Below are 17350 nucleotides of genomic sequence, written 5' to 3' on the forward strand. Positions count from 1 at the left end.
ACAGTCAACAAAAATGTCACACGGGCCATACTCAGAACCCTGATGGGCCGCATGCGGCCTGTGGGCCACAGGTTGTCCACTACTGGTATAAAGTCTGGCTGAGAACAGCCACTTTATGCAGATCCTCAGGAAGAACTTGGAGAGGGTTCATCTGAGAGGGTTCTTGGCCAAGGGAGGACAAAGAGGAAGGTGTTCAGAAATCAACTGCTGTTCTGTTGAAAGAGTCCAAGCAATTTGGAAGTGCCATAACCACAGACCTAGTAAGGAACAAGAAAACTCTCTCCCTACAAAAACATGCAGACCTGCTGAGCCTACCTATAAAGTCAACCTCTTATTATTCAACTACTGAGGCCATTGTAGCTGCTGAGAACTGCTCTTCAACTTCACCCCTTCACTCCAGACAACCAACACTTCTATTGCAAGCTACGGGCCTGCAATGATATCTGAAAGGACTGAACTGAATTTCAGCTTTGTAAGTATCTTTTATCCTTATTAATCTTTGTATGTATTTAGTTAGTAACTTCACTTTTATTTAAGTAACTTATAACAGTGTTTTGTAATAAACAAACTTTTATCTTGTTTAAGACTAAAGCTTTGTTGATGGTTATTTTTAAATTGAACCACTTGTAAGTTAAAATGAGCTACATACGAAAACACACATATTCTTAGCTCATGGACCACTTTGAGGAAACCCCTTGTATATGGTCGTGACACTCCTCTTGCAAAAAGAAAACTTGGATAGCAGACCCAATGGCACTCCTGAGATATGTGAATGCTTCACTAATAGAAATGGTAGATATTTCCTGGGGAAACATCCCAACCACAATATGCCATGCTTTCAGTGTCACTGTGTGAAAGGAGACATGTCAGTGTGACAAGCTGGCAGCGTATTCCGATTAGCTACAATTTCCAAGATGCATCATATAACCATATATAACCATAACTGCAGATCCTGACTGGGAAATGTCTTCAAAGGACTTTGCGCAGCAGAAAATCAGATGCAAAGACACTTGTGGCCATCATTTAACATTGGGCTGGCATTACCAGTAATGGTAATGGCAGCTATGGCATGAAACTTGGCCCACTCATTTTCAGAGATGTTACAGCGGGATGGTGGCACGGAGTGGCAAAGCATGCAAGTTCCCTGCAGCCACCTCATGCAGCACCACCTGCATTTCAAAAGTCAGCAAACAGCAGGGGTCGGAACATAAATTACATAATATAATGAGCTAGACTCATGCCTCTACCCCCTCGGGTTATTTTTCTCATCATATTTACCTGTCATTTACCTATCCATCTTAGGCAAAGGTTGTTGGTTGCGATGCCTTCCGAGGCCTTCCAAAGGTTTTCAGGATTTTCGTCCTGCTTTTCAGGCACTCCTCTTTGATTACCTGCTTGCTTTTAAACTTCACTTACATACAATTTTCTGTTCCTACTATTTCCTGCACACATCCAGATCTGCACAGGAATGGGCTAATCACAGAAAAACAGTTGCAGAGAGCAAACTTCCATTTGAGTCTGCAAAAAATAAACTTGTGAATAGTCACTCCAGTTCTAAATAGGTTAAATATTGGAAAATGTAGGCTAATTTATCATGAACATTTATCTGCTTCATTTGGCGGGTAATTTCAATTTAGCATTTTGGTTATTTCTATTACTATGATTTTTTTTGTTGGCTTACAGGAGAACTTTCCTCCCACAAGCAGAATTTTGCTTGTTTTGATGATGTGGCATGTTTGGCTTTATTAGTAGCAGTGATGTTCTGACTTATAGCAAATTTCATGCATGCATTTTATGCCCTGCTGAACCCTATTCTATCTGATTGTAATGAAACCAGATCGCTATTATAGAGAGAGGATTATATTCTATTTCAAGTGCATTCACTCTTAGGGACTAAAAGTTGCTGATAAGTGAACTGACTGCAAAATTAAGGCCAATTCAGCCAAAATGTATTGTTTTCCATGTATTTCACATTATCTATTAAAAGAATATATTATGGCTCAGCTACAAAAATCAGTGTTAAAGAGACTGCAATAATTATTTTTCACATTTTAGTAACATGAGGAAATATTAAAGAAATATTCTAGAATTAAGTTCTAAAGTGTCTAGTTTGATCTGAATATATTATAGCCCGAATTGCAAGGCTCGACAGCGGCACAGAAAATTCCCCAATCTACACTCCTGTTTACTTATGACAACAATTTAGAGCTTAACTATGAGTAATTAAAAATGACTTATTATTGAAGGATGTTTTATTTAACTTCTGTAGAATAAATCCTTTTCCTGGATTACCTTAAAAACTTAAAAATGCAACACTCATCCAAAAATGCATACAGACCTATGACATGCCTGTTATTCATTTGTCAATTGTTGCTGGTTGGCTTTCGTAACAAAACTCCTGCTGTTAACATGCCTCCCAAAATTAATAGTAAATTTGAAGACTGACTGATCCTGGAATACATTTTTGTACATTTTTGGATGAATGTTGCTTATTTAACTTATCCTTGAAATATTCACTTGATTTCTTCCTGTCACCAGATATCTTTTGTTACTGCTATTAGTTGGTTGTTGGTTGAATGTGTTTTTTAAAAGCAAATTGTCTGACATAACGATTACATAAATGACCCACTGGATTATAACCATTATTTTGAAGTTAGTTATGTTGGTGCACTGAAGCACTTTAATGCGTACTGCAGCATTTCAATATTCATCAATCTGACGTTCATTCTGTCTTCCCACTTAATTTACGAGAGATCATTTAAGCACAGATAAGACAGGCCAGATGGTCTCCTCCTGTGCTTAAATTTCTATGTTTCTATAACTGTTGTGGAGGTTTTTTTTAGCAGCTTCATGTGTTGGTAGTTGATTCCAGGCTTTCTGGTCATATAAAAGTATAGTGAGGGTTGTTATTGATGCAAGCATTCAGCTACAATGGAGATATTGCTTTTGTTTCAGCTTTTTATATGAATTTTTAGCTAAAGTAAGGGACTGGGAACTTAAAAATGGAGCTATATCAACTAACTGCTTTTTAGAAGAAATGTAATTTGCTTCTGAGCTATAAGGGACAAGCAAGCTTCTGGGATCCAAACCTAAATAAATTAAATCTTGTTTAGCTAGGTTCATTGTTCATTGAAGTTGTTTACAATCTTTTTATCTTGGGTCTATCATTGAAGAAATAATTAGTATCAGATTAGAAGAAGGGGCTTACAATGTTTCCAAAAAGAATAATAAACCTAAGGATTGAAAGTGTGTTAAAAATCAACAAAGGATGACCAAACAATTGATAAAAAGACTTGCATTTATACAGCACCTTTCATGACCGCAGCATGTCCCAATGCACTTTACAACCAAATAAGTACTTTTTTTTGAAGTGTAATCACTGTTGTAATTTAGGAAACGTGGCAGCCAATCTGCACACAACAAATTCCTACAAACAGCAATGTAATAATGACCAGATAATTTGTTTATGTGATGTTTGAAGGATAATTATTGGTCAGGACACCAGGAATAACTCCCTCGCTCTTCTTTGAAATGGTACCAAGGGCTCTTTTACATTCTATGAGGAGGTAGATGCCGCCTCAGTTTAAAGTGCCCTCCCAAGGGCAGCACCTCCAACAGTGCAGCACTGGAGCATCAGCCTTGATTTTTGTGCTCAAGTCCAGGTATCTCAGAAGGAAAGAACAGCTTGGATCAGTACTCTTATTTCTCAGTTTTACTGGTGTTCCATTTTAAGGCATGCAAGACCAGTTTGGACCAGTGGTCTTATTTTCCAGTTTTTGCTGTTTTTTTCCTTCTGGATGGGAATAGAACCCGTAAACTTCCGATGCAAGAGTGCTACCTACTGAGCTTTTGAGACTCTTAAAGAAAGAGATAATAGAATGAGAATAAACTAGTAAAAAATATAAAAACAAAGTGTAAGAGATTGTAGTAACTGAAGGTATAGCCTCTCCTATCAGGGGTCACGTGACGTTCTGGGAGGATCTGACCAATGGGCCCTAAGCACGGGCAATCCAGGGGGCGGGGCTTCCTGATGAGAGTCCTGATCGAGCATGTAGCACCTGAAAAGCTCTCTGTATTAAAGTTTATCTGTTCTTGTTGAAACCTGTCCGCTCCATCGAGTCATTACAATTGATGACAAGGGTAAAATAGCTCCGACGTTGCACCTCGCCTTGTTACCATGAGTACATCGAATCTTAAGAAAAAGAAAAGACTACTCACCAGTCACGTCATTCTTTGACAGAATCGATTCTTATGATGCAACTATGGAAGACTGGAGCAGTGTGTAGAGCGCCTCAGATTTTATATTGTAGCAAACAAAATTACCGCAGACGAAAAGCAGAAAACCATCCTTTTGAGTGTATGTGGCAGTAATGCATACAACCTCATTCACAATCTGATGGCCCTGAACACACCCAACTCTAAGTCCTATAGTGAATTGGTGGACCACGTGAAAACGCATTTCCAGCTGAAGCCATCGTAATAATGCAGCGTTTTAAATTTATTTCCAGAGATAGGGCCTCGGGAGAGTCCATCACAACCTATGTAGCGAGCTTGAAGCAGTTGACAGAACACTGCGACTTTGGGGACACATTAAATGCTGCGGGACTGATTAGTTTGCGGAGTACAACACCATACAGCACCGCTTACTCACCGAGATTGACATAGACTTTAAGCCCGCCCTAGAAATCTCCCTCGCCATGGAAAGTGCTGTGAGAGACTCGCGGGCTTTGCAACACGGACAACATGGCGCCATTCATCTTGTGGAGCGGGAACCTATCACCGAGCGTGGCGTGAAAACCACAGCATCGAAGCAAAATGCAACGTCCACTATTAGAAACATGAAAAGGCCGAATAGAAACACTTCAGCAGGGACTCCAAGATTAAGTTGTTATAGATGTGGAGGTGACCAAAGACTTGGCCAACCTGGAGGAGGTGCTAAGAAGGTTCATGGAAGCCGGTGTATGGTTAAAGAAAGAAAAATGCACATTTCAAGTGGCAGAAGTTACTTACCTGGGTCACAGGGTGGATGCCATGGGTTTGCATCTGGTAGAAGAGAAAGTTCGGCCAATAAAAGTTGCACCCTCACCATCCAATGTAACTGAACTCAAGTTCTTCTTGGGTATGACCAACTACTATAGCCACTTCCTGCCTAACTTATCAACTGTGTTAGCACCATTACACCTGTTGTTAAAAAAGAATCACTGTTGGTCGTAGATTTCACAACAGGAAGAAGCTTTTGTGAAAGTAAAGAAACTACTGCATTTGTCATGTTTATTGGTGCAATACGACCCATTGAAAGAATTGGTACTAACATGTGATGCCTCTCCTTGTGGTGTAGGCACCGTATTATCACATAGAATGGAAAATGGATCAAAAAGGCCCAATGGCTACATCCTGAGAACCCTCTCCACAGCCAAGAGGGGTTATTCCCAGCTAGGAAAGGAAAGGAAGGTTTATCGGTGGTATTCGGGATGAAGAAATTCCACCAGTACCTGCATGGACGACACTTCACCATTGTGTCCGACCATAAACCATTAATAGGTTTATTCAGTGAGGATATGGCCATTCCGCCAATAGCATCAGCAAGAATACAACATTGGGCTCGACTTTATCTGCATATGAGTACACTTTTATGTACTCTCCTGGCTTACATATTGCAAATGCGGGCGCACTCAGTTGACTCCCATTACCAGATAGCATTGTACATGCTCCTGTTCCACAAAAAGTTGTGCTATTACTGAATTTTTTGGATTCTTCACCTGTGTATGCGAAACAAATTAGAAACTGGATGAACAGAGATCCAATATTGTTGAAAGTCGGAGGCTTTGTTTTGCAAGGATGGTCAAATTCGTCTGCATCTGAAGATTTGAGACCATTCCATACCAGAAACACAGAGTTAAGCTGTCAAGATGGAATTTTGTTGTGGGGATCAAGAGTTGTCATCCCATCACAAGGTAGAGAACCACTCATGACAGAGCTTCACAGTGCACATCCAAGCATATCGAAGATGAATATGCCTGCGTGAAGCTATGTCTGGTGGGCAGGCATAGGCAGTGACTTTGAAAGCATGGTCAAGTCTCCATTGTCAGCAACAACAGAAATTGCCTGTTTCAGCTCCCCTGCATTTGTGGGAGTGGCCTGGTCAACCCTGAGTTAGACTACATATCGATTATGTAGGACCATTCTTAGGTACCATGGTTTTGTTGATTGTAGATGCACATTCTAAATGGATGGATGTATACGAAGTCAAATCACCAAGATCGAGCACAACTACCAAGAAGCTGCGTCACTGTTTTAGCATACATGGCCTACCTGAAATTGTCATGTCTGATAATGGTACAGCCTTTACCAACACAGAGTTTCAGAAATTCATGAATCTGAATAGAATCAGACATATTAAAACAGCCCCTTACCATCCCTCATCAAATGGCTCAGCTGAGAGAGCTGTACAAACTTTCAAGTCTGGTATGAAAAGGTTATCAGAAGGTACTCCAGAATCCCAACTTTCCAGCTTTCTTCTCAGTTATTGTACAACACATTATTTGACCACAGGTTCAACACCATCTGAATTATCGATGAAGTGCCGCCTACATACACGGTTAAGGCTGGTGTTTCCAAATTTAGAGGGGAAGGTAGACCAGAATCAGAGTAATAAAAAGTTGAACCACAATATACGCAGCAAAGCTCGGACATTCATTGTAGGTGTCACTGTATTTGTGTGAAATTTTGGAAGTGGACCTTGTGGGGCTCCTGGGATCATTGTCTCAGAGATCGGTCCATTATCTTTCCAAGTACAAGTGGAAGATAGAATCATTCATAAGCATGTAGTTCATATTCATGCTAGAGAGACACTCCAACAACCAACTATTCCGTCTGTGATTAACATTGAACCATCAATTCCTGAAGTGACAGATCAACCTAGAATAGACATGCCCGATGTCTCTGTAGAGTTGCTAGAATCTATTATTATAGACATGGCAACAGGGCCACTTGGAAAATCACAAAATGATTAGACAGTGTCAACATGGATTTATGAAAGGGAAATCATGCTTGATAAATCTGTCTGAGTTTTTTTAAGAGTGTAACTAGCAGGGCAGATAAGGGCGTACCAATGGATGTAGTATTTTTGGATTTTCAAGGCATAAGGTGCCACACAATAAGTTGTTACACACATGATTAAGGCTCATGGATTGGGATGATAGAATAGAATGAAGGTTCGTTGGACTGCTAGAAAACAGGGAATAGGAGTAAATGGATCATTTTTGCAATGTCAGTGTAACTCGTGGAGTGCCACAAAGTTCAGTGCTAGACCCTCAGCTATTTACGATCTATATCAATAACTTAGGTGAGGGGACCAAGTGTAATATATCCAAGATTGTTGATGAAACAAAGCTAGATGGGAAAATAAGCTATGAAGAGTATGTAAAGAGGCTGCAAAGGGATATGGATCAGTTGAATGGGCAAGGTGAAAATGAGTATAATGTGGGTAAGTGTGAAAGTATCCACTTTGTAGCAAGAACAGAAAAGCAGAATTTTTTTTCAGAAGATGAGAGGCTAGTAAATGTTAGGATTCAGAGTGATTTGAGTCCCCTTGTAAATGAACCATGGAAAGTTAACATGCAAGTACAGCAAATGGTTAGGATCTAAAATCACTGCCTGAGAGTGCAGTGGAAACAGATTCAGTTGGAGCTTTCAAAGGGAAGTGAATAACTATCTGAAGAGAAAGAAATTTGCAGGGCTACAAGGAAAAGCTAGGGGAGGGGCACGAGCTGAAGTGCTCTTGCAGACAGCCAGCATGGGCATGATGGAGCAAATGACCTCCTTCTGTGCTGATTCTAGGAACAAAAACGGTCGTGTCAAATTTAACTGTGAGGAGATTGCACTATAAGAGTAAGTCTTGCAGCAATCATGTAGGGCTTTGGTAAGACCAAATGGCGGACTATTACAGGGGGTGGGGAGAACGTCTCGACACCCACTGCCCTCCCCACCTCACCCCCGGAAGCAAAGTCGACGTGGAGGTGACCCGTTCCATGCTGGCCCACCCCGCAGCCATAACACGCTGCGGGTGAGCTAAACAAGGGTCAAGTGGGACTTCCGCACCTTCTTGGGGGGGGGGGGAGTCCCGCCCTCAGGAGTGCCAGTCAATCTGATTGGCTAGCAGCTCCATCAGGCCTGGCAGTGCCAAAAGCGTGTTAGTGGGCACTCCCAGGACTGCAAGAGGAAGGAGGAAGAAGGCCCATGGATCCCTGGAAACAGGCAAGTCTGGGGTCTTGGATAGGGAGGGTTTGGGCAGGTCAGGAAAGGGGGTAAGGGGTGGGGGGAGTGGGTTTAAGACTACAGGCAGGTAGGAAGAAAGGGGTTTCTGCACCCACCCCCACCCCCGATCAGCAAAGGGCAGCCTCTGAAGAGAGAACCCCCCCATCCCCTCATGTACTTCAAAGAGATGATTTTTAAAAATCGGGCTGCCCACACCTGCCCAACTGCCCACACCAAATGTTTTATAGCGTGGGCAGCATAGTATCAGGGTCAGTTGTAAGTGAATTCTTAGACAGTGTTCTCCATGGGCAAACACAGGATTGAGAGGGGAAAGGGGGGATGTGGGTGGGAATTGCTACAAGGAAGTGACCAGAGATGGTCTTTTCCGTGATAGATATAGTGGGAGTAGCAAGACCATGTGAGATGGCAAGGTGAAGCGGGTAGTTGTAAATATGGGTTAGGAAGTTTACATGGAGGAAGAGAATAAGGGAGGATAGGAGGGCAGGGAACTCAGAGGAGAAACAGCATAATGAATTGAGGTGGAGTTTGAAATTGCCAGGGATGAGAGACCTCTGTGCTGAAGCTGCGAGGGAAAGATATTTCAGTGAGAAAATGTTTGTGATAAAGAACGAGGATTTTAAATGAGAAATATGAGGGGTGGAACACGGTGAGATGCTCAAAGGAAGAGCAAGTGCCAGAAGAGTGGGACTCAGGTCAAGATGTTTTTTCTATTCTTTCACGGGATGTGGGCGTCGCTGGCTAAGTCAGCATTTATTGCCCATCCCTAATTGCCTTGAGAAGGTGGTGGAGAGCTGCATTCTTGAATCATTCCTGTTAGGGAGGGAGTTCCAGGATTTTGCCCCATTGACAGTGAAGTAATGACGATATATCTCCAAGGCTGGAAAATGAGTAGCTTGGAGGGGAACTTCCAGTTGGTGGTGTTCCCATGTATCTGCTGCCCTCGTTCATCTAGGCAGTAGAGGTCATAAGTTTGGAAGGTGCTGTCGAAGGAGCCATGGCGAGTTGCTGCAGTGCATCCTGTAGAATGTGCACTGCTGCCATTGTACTTCAGTGGCACAGAGAGTGGATGTTGGAGGTGGAAAACGGGGTGCCAATAAACCAAGCTGCTTTGTCCTGGATGATTTGGAGCTTCCCCTGATCCCCATTGACTCCAGTTTTGCTAGGGCTCCTTGATGCCACACTCGGTCAAATGCTGCCTTGATGTCAAGGGCAGTCACTCTCACCTCACCCCAGGAGTTCAGCTCTTTTGTCCATGTTTGAACCAAGGCTGTAATGAGGTCAGAAGCTGAGTGACCCTGGCGGAACCCAAACTGAGCGTCAATGAGCAGGTTATTGCTAAGCAAGTGCCGCTTGATAGCGCTGTTGATGATCCCTTCCATTACTTTGCTGATGATCAAGAGTAGACTGATGGGGCGGTAATTGGCCGAGTGGATTTGTCCTGCTTTTTTTATGGACAGGACATACCTGGGCAATTTTCCACATTGCAGGGTAGATGCCAGTATTGTAGCTGTAGTGGAACAGCTTGACTATGGGCACAACCACCTTTGGAGCACAAGTCTTCAGTACTATTGCTGGAATGTTGTCAGGGCCTATAGCCTTTGCAGTATCCAGTGCCTTCAGCTGTTTCTTGATATCACATGGAGTGAATCAAATTGGCTGAAAACTGGCATCTGTGAGGCCGCGGACCTCAGGAGGAGGCCGAGATCAATCATCCACTCGGCACTTGTGGCTGAAGAATGTTGCAAATGTTTTAGTCTTGTCTTTTGCACTGATGTGTTGGGCTCCCCCATCATTCAGGATGAAGATATTTGTGGAGCCTCTTCCTCTAGTGAGTTGTTTAATTGTCCACCACCATTCACGACTGTATATGGAAGGACTGCAGAGCTCAGATCTGATCCGTTGGTTGTGTGGGATTGCTTAGCTCTGTCTATCGCATGCTGCTTTCACTGTTTGGCATGCAAGTAGTCCTGTGCTGTAGCTTCACAAGCTTGATACCTCATTTTTAGGTATGCCTAGTGCTGCTCCTGGCATTCCCTACTGAACTCTTCATACAAACAGGAACAAGGAGCAGGAGTAGGCCATTCAGCCCCTCGAGCCTGCTCCGCCATTTAATAAGATGATGGCTGATCTGATAGTAACCTGAAATCTGCATCCCACCTACCGCCAATAACCTATCACTCCCTTGTTTACCAAGAATCTATCCACCTCTGCCTTAAAAATATTCAAAGACTCTGCTTCCACCACCTTTTCGGGAAGAATTCCAAAAACTCACAACTCTTTGAGAAAAATAATTTTGCCCCATCTCTGCTTTAAATGGGCAACACCTTATTTTTAAACAGTGATCCTTAGTTCTAGATTCTTCCACAAGAGGAAATACCCATTCCACATCCACCCTGTCAAGACCCCTCACGATCTTATATGTTTCAATCAAGTCACCTCTTACTCTTCTAAATTCCAGTGGATACAAGCCTGGTCTGTCCAACCTTTCCTCATAAGACAACCCACCCATTCCAGGTATTAGTCTGGCAAACCTTTTCTGAACTGCTTCCAACACATTTATATTGTTTCTTAAATAAGATGAGCAATACTGTACACAAAGCTCCAAATGTGGTCTCATTAGTTCTGAAGATCGGTTTTGAAGAAGAGTCATACGGACTCGAAATGTTAACCCACTTTTTCTCTCCACAGATGCTGTCAGACCTGCTGAGTTTATCCAGCAATTTTTGTTTTTGTGGTCTCACTAGTGCCCCGTACAACTGAAGCATGACCTCCATACTTTTGTCTTCAATTCCCATCACAATAAATTGTAACATTCTATTAGCTTTCCTAATTACTTGCTGTACTTTCATACTAGCCTTTTGTGATTCATGCACTAGGACACCCAGATCTCTCTGCACCTCAGAGCTCTGCAATCTCTCACTATTTAAATAATATGCTTCTCTTTTATTGTTCCTGCCAAAATGGACAATTTCACATTTTCCCACATTATACTCCTTTTGCCAGATCTTTGCCCACTTACTTAAGATCATAAGACCATAAGACATAGGAGCAGAAATTAGGCCATTCGGCCCATCGAGTCTGCTCCGCCATTCAATCATGGCTGATAAGTTTCTCAACCCCATTCTCCCGCCTTCTCCCCGTAACCTTTGATCCCCTTACCACCTAACCTATCCATGGGCAGAATTTTACGCCGGCAGGATTTTATGGTCCCACCGAAGTCAATGGAGTTTGGAATGGCTAGTCGCATTTTATGGCCCTGATGGAGCCGTAAAATTCCAGCCTATACCTTTTTGTAGCCTCCTTATGTCCTCTTCACAACTTACTTTCCTACCTATCTTTGTGTTATCAGCAGATTTGATAACCATCACATCAATCCCTTCGTCCAAGTCATTTATATAAATTGTAAACAGTTGAGGTCCCAGCACTGATCCCTGTGGCACACCACTCATTACATTTTGCCAACCTGAAAAAGACCCATTTATGCCTACCCTCTGCTTCCTGTTAGCCAGCCAATCTTCTATCCATGCCAATATATTACCCCCTATACCATGAGATTTTATTTTCTGCAATAGCCTTTGATGTGGCACTTTTTCAAATGCCTTCTGGAAATCTAAATACAGTACATCCACTGCTTCCCTTTTATCCACAGCACATGTTACTTCCTCAAACAACTCCAATAAGTTGGTTAAACACGATTTCCCTTTCACAACACCATGTTGACTCTGCCTGGTGACCTTGAGCTCATCCAAGTGCCTTGCTATAATTTCTTTAATAATAGCTTGTAACATTTTCCCTATGACAGATGTTAAATTAACTGGCCTGTAGTTTCCCACTTTCTGTCTGCCTCCTTTTTTGAATAATGGAGTTACATTTGCTATCTTCCAAGCTAATGGCACCTTCCCTGAATCTAGGGAGTTTTAGAACCATAGAACACTACAGCACAGAAAACAGGCCATTCGGCCCTTCTAGTCTGTGCCGAAATATTATTCCGCTAGTCCCATTGACCTGCACCTAGTCCATAACTCTCCAGACCTCTCCCATCCATGTATCTATTTTGGAAAATTAAAACCAATGCATCAACTATCTCACTAGACACTTCTTTTAAGACCCTAAGATGAAGTCCATCAGGATCCAGGCTCTTGTCAGCCTGCAGCTCCAACAATTTACTCAGTACCACTTCTCTGGTGACTGTAATTTTCCTGACTTCCTTCCCCACTTCCATTTCCTGGTTTGTAACTGCTTCTGGGATGTTACTCGTATCCTCTATAGCGAAAACTAATGCAAAATACCTGTTCAATTCATCTGCCATTTCCTTGTTTTCCAAGGGGAGGTGATGGCCAAGTAGTATTGTTACTGGACTAGTAATCCAGATCCCTAGGGACCTGGGTTCAAATCCCACCAAGCAGATGGTAAATTTGAATTCAATAAAAACTTGGAACTAAAATTTTGATGATGACCACAAAACCATTGCCAATTGTTGTAAAACCCATCTGGTTCACTAATGTCCTTTAGGGAAGGAAATCTGCTGTCCTTACCTGGTCTGGCCTACATGTGACTCCAGATCTGCAGCAATGTGGTTGACTCTTAAATGCCCTTTGAACAGGGCAATTAGGGATGGGCAATAAATGCTGGCCTAGCCAGCAACGCCCACATCCCATGAGCAAATAAAAAAAAAACTTTCTATAGGATCAATGCTCACTTTTATTTTATTTTCTTTTTTAAAATATTTATAAAACCTTTTACTATCTGTTTTTATATTTCTGGCTAGCTTTCTCTCATACTCTAATTTTTCCCTCCTTACTAGTCTTATAGTCATTCTTTGCTGTTCCTTATATTCTGTATAATCTTCTGACCAACTATCTTCACACAATTATATGCTTTTTCTTTAAGTTTGATACTATCTTTAACCTTTTTAGTTAACCATGGATGGTGAGTCCATCCTTTGGACTTTTTCTTTCTCATTGGAATTTATCTATACTGTGTATTCTGAAATATTCTCTTAAATATTAGCTACTGCACCTCTCTTGACCTATCCCTTAACTTAATTTGCAAATTCACTTTAGCCAGCTCAGCTTTCATGCCCTCATAATTGTCCATATTTAAGTTTAAAAACTTAGTTGAACCAGGGTTGATCCCCCGGTTTAATGGTAATGGTAAGGTGGGGGATATGCCGGGCCATGAGGTTACAGATTGTGTTCGAGTACAATTCTGCTGTTGCTGATGGTCCACAGTGCCTCATGGTTGCCCAGTCTTGAGTTTCTAGATCTGTTTGAAATCTATCCCATTTAGCACAGTGGTAGTGCCACACAACATGATGAAGGGTATCCTCAATGTGAAGACAGGACTTCGTCTCCACAAGGACTGTGTGGTGGTCACTCCTACCAATACTGTCATGGACAGATGCATCTATGACAGGTAGATTGGTGAGGACAAGATCAGGTAGGTTTTTCCTTCTTGTTGGTTCCCTCACCACCTGCTGCAGACCCAGTCTAGCAGCTATGCCCTTGTGGACTTGGCCAGACAGGTCAGTAGTGGTGCTACCGAGCCACTCTTGGTGATGGACATTGAAGTCCCCATCCCTTGCCATCCCCAGTGGTGTTCAAGATAGAGGAGTACTGATTCATCAGCTGAGGGAGGGTGGTGGTTGGTAATCAGCAGGAGATTTCCTTGCCCATGACTGGCTTGATGCCATGAGACTTCATGGGGTCCACAGTCAATGTTGAGGGCTGCCAGGGCAGCTCCCTTCAGACTGTGCCGTCACCTCTGTCCTGTCAGTGGGCCAAGACATACCCAGGGATGGTGATGATGGTGCCTGGGACATTATCTGTCAGGTATGATTCCATGTCGCAATTTTGGCACAAACCCCCAGATGTTAATAAGGAGGACTTTTCAGGCTTGACAAGGCTGGGTTGCCGTTGTCGTTTCTGGTGCCTAGGTCAATGCCAGGTGATCTGTCCAGTTTCATTCCTTTTCAGATGCTTTGTAGCAGTTTGATACAACTGTAGTGACTCACTAGGTCATTTCAGAGGCCAGTTAAGAGTCAACCACATTGCTGTGGATCTGGAGTCACATGTAGGCCAGGCCAGGGAAGGACAGCAGATTCCTTCTCTAAAGGGCATTAGTTATTTAGCCAGATGGGTTTTTACAACAACTGAATTATTGAATTCAAATTTCACCATCTACTGTGGTCAGAATCAAACCTGGGTCCCCAGAGATTTACCCTGGGCTCTGGATTACCAGCCCAGTGACAATACCACTATGCCAACCCAAATACACTGCTTGAATGTGTAAAACTCTCCATGGCAATTAGTTTTTGTGTCCCCTATTAACTTGCAATCACTACAAGGAAAACATAGTGCAGGAGGTGCAAAATGATGGGCTCTTTAGGCTGATCATCTTTTTGTAATACACAGTCATTTCAGTGAATAGCTGAACTTCAGAATAGTCAAATACAATACAGACATCAATAGGTAAAAGTTTACAAATGGGAAATCAAGAATAAATGATTTATTTTCTATGATCAGCAGATCAGTGAATACTTCTTCAAAACTCTCCCTTTTCTCCAGGACTGCACATGCTAAATTACATTCCATTACTTAGAAATTCAGAAAAAGGGAAACGCAGATATGATCGTTCAGGCTACCCCCCAACTCTATTTATCTTTGATGCAACATAAAGTAAGTTACTAAAGCTGTACTCCTAGCATCATAAAGTTTTCTGTGAAAACAGCAACAAAGTATTTTGTGTCAGATGCTGCATGAGTTGCCAACCATCATCCCAGATTTGCACTAAGCCCATTGAAACAAGTTTTACCGGCCGTTGCAATGGTGGTTTTCACACCGTATCGTCCCATTCCCGGCACGTCCTGCCTCATTAATAATGTATTCAAGGGAAACATACCGGATTGCTGGCGGGCGGCCTCTGATTCACCCGCCTGTCGTCACCTCAGGCCATCAGTAATCCAGGCGCCATATTAAAAGGGTGCTCCCTTTTAATATGGCGCTTTCTAGGAGATCGAGTGCTGCTGCAAAGTCATGGCTGCCAAAGGGGGGAAACATGCTGTCCCCAAATTTAGCGATGCCTCCCTTGGGTGCCTAGTGGATGTAGTGGAGGCCCGTCGTGAAGTCCTCTACCCCCACTCTGGACGAAGACCAGCAAGCAAGGTCACCAATCCAGCATGGGAGGCGGTGGCGGCTGTGGTCAGCACCAACGCCCTGCAAAAGAGGACAGCCACCCAGTGCCGCAAGAGAATGAATGATGATCTCCGTTCCACCAGGGTAATTCACTGTTCTCATCACTCTAAACTCACACACTCACAAGCCCATCAGATATCCACAGGCCTTCTCATCTGGCCTGGCAGGCATCCTGCTTACACTCTTTTCATCTGTATTCATGCAGGACAAGCTGGAACACAGCAAAAGGGAGGGGGTCACAGACTGATGGAGGACTACCCGACATCAAGGTCCTCAGTGATCTTAAAAATAGAGTCATTCAGCTGGCCAATGATGATCTGGACCGTTCCTGTGCTGACAGTGAGGTCGGTGATGCTCTACCAAGTGAGGATCCAGCAGTGCAACATCCATCGAATAACCATGCTGTGAGTCAGTTCCCCTGTCCCGTAGTCCCTGCCGTACACTAATTATCTCTCCTTGCTTTCTCAGGCACATCTGGGAAACAGCCGAAGGAGTCCACGACGCAGGTCCTCGACTCAAGCACTGAAGACACCTCGGAAGAAGAATCTTATGACACCTTCATTGAAAACTGTCACAGCGCCCACCCACACCCTCTACCAGCGCAGAGACACACACCTCGGTGGGACCTAGATATAGAGTAGCCTTGAGATCACAATCAGGCAGCGTCAGGGACTTCCCAGGTCTCCAGCACTCGAAGGACTACTGGAGGCCAGAAATTTGCTGAGTGTGTGTCAGATGACGGGCCTCTGGACTTGGTCACGTTTCAGTTGCTGAAGCCGCAAAGGCAAGCTCGGGAATATCAGGAAGGGATGTCCGCTGCACTCCTCACATTTCAAGGCACAATGTAGGAGTCCATCTGCCTTCAGTCTGAGGTGATAGCGATGGCATGCCAATGCACCAAGGTCAACACTGATAGAATGGCAGCCGCCATGGAGACCTTGGTCCAGGACATCGCTCTTGCACTGCTGTGCGGGCTCAACTCCATCACTGAAGCCATAGTTGGCCTCCAACAGTGACAACACGAGAGGGGTGCGGGGCAGCGCCATCTCATTCCAGTTTCCCCTTCTCTTCCAGGAGTCAGTCAGGGGCCCTCGGGCACCCATAGGGAGGAGGACTAGCAGCTGAACACCCCGAGGCCATCCATCCAGGTGACTCCGGGAACGTCCAGCCGATCCAAATCCCCACTCCCTGTGATTTCCTCAGCTCCAGCTCAACAGGCCGAGGAGGGCGCAGCTAGCCCATAGCAGGGCACCTAAAGCAGGCTGGGGCCCTACAGATCTCAGCCCTCCAGAGGACATCTGCCAAGGTCATCACACACAGGGTGTAACAGTCAGCAGGCTGCCTCCACCTCTGCTGTGGATGTCAGGGGAATAACAAGACTTAGCGGCAGGGTTAGAAAGGTTAAGATGATGTAAAAAAAAAATCTTTAGAATTGTCTACCTAAACGGAGTTGGCGTATTTGGTGACCGCTTTGGTGCCTTCGGAGATGGCGTGTTTGGCCAATTCCCCTGGCAGCATGAGGCGGATGGCGCTCTGGATCTCCCTGGCCGAGATGGTGCGGCGCTTGTTGTAATGAATGAGGTGCGAAGCCTCAGAGGCGATGCACTCGAAAATGTCAACAACGAAGGAATTCATAACACTCATGGCCTTGGACGAGATCCTGGTGGAAGGGTGGACCTGGGTCAGCACCCTGTACACGTAAATGGAATAGCTCTGCTTGTGAGACTTTCTCCGCTTCTTAGGTGGCTTCTTGGTGACTTTAATCTGCGACTGCTTCGATGCCTTGCACTGCCCTTCATCACAGCTGCCACCTCAGGCATTCCACTCAACTCGGACCAACACAAATCATTTGTTAAGATGATGTATTTTTTTTTAAAAAT

At 43.8% G+C, this 17350-nt stretch overlaps 1 protein-coding gene across 1 annotated transcript in view; it reads right to left on the reverse strand.

The window, feature by feature from the left end:
* The window catches only part of LOC144686750 (protein FAM184A-like), a 296008-nt gene that overhangs the window by 156987 nt on the left and 121671 nt on the right, over positions 1 to 17350 (reverse strand). The window lies entirely within an intron of this gene.

Source organism: Cetorhinus maximus, chromosome 1 (genome assembly GCF_964194155.1).
Source record: "Cetorhinus maximus chromosome 1, sCetMax3.hap1.1, whole genome shotgun sequence".
Classification (NCBI taxonomy): Eukaryota; Metazoa; Chordata; class Chondrichthyes; order Lamniformes; family Cetorhinidae; genus Cetorhinus; species Cetorhinus maximus.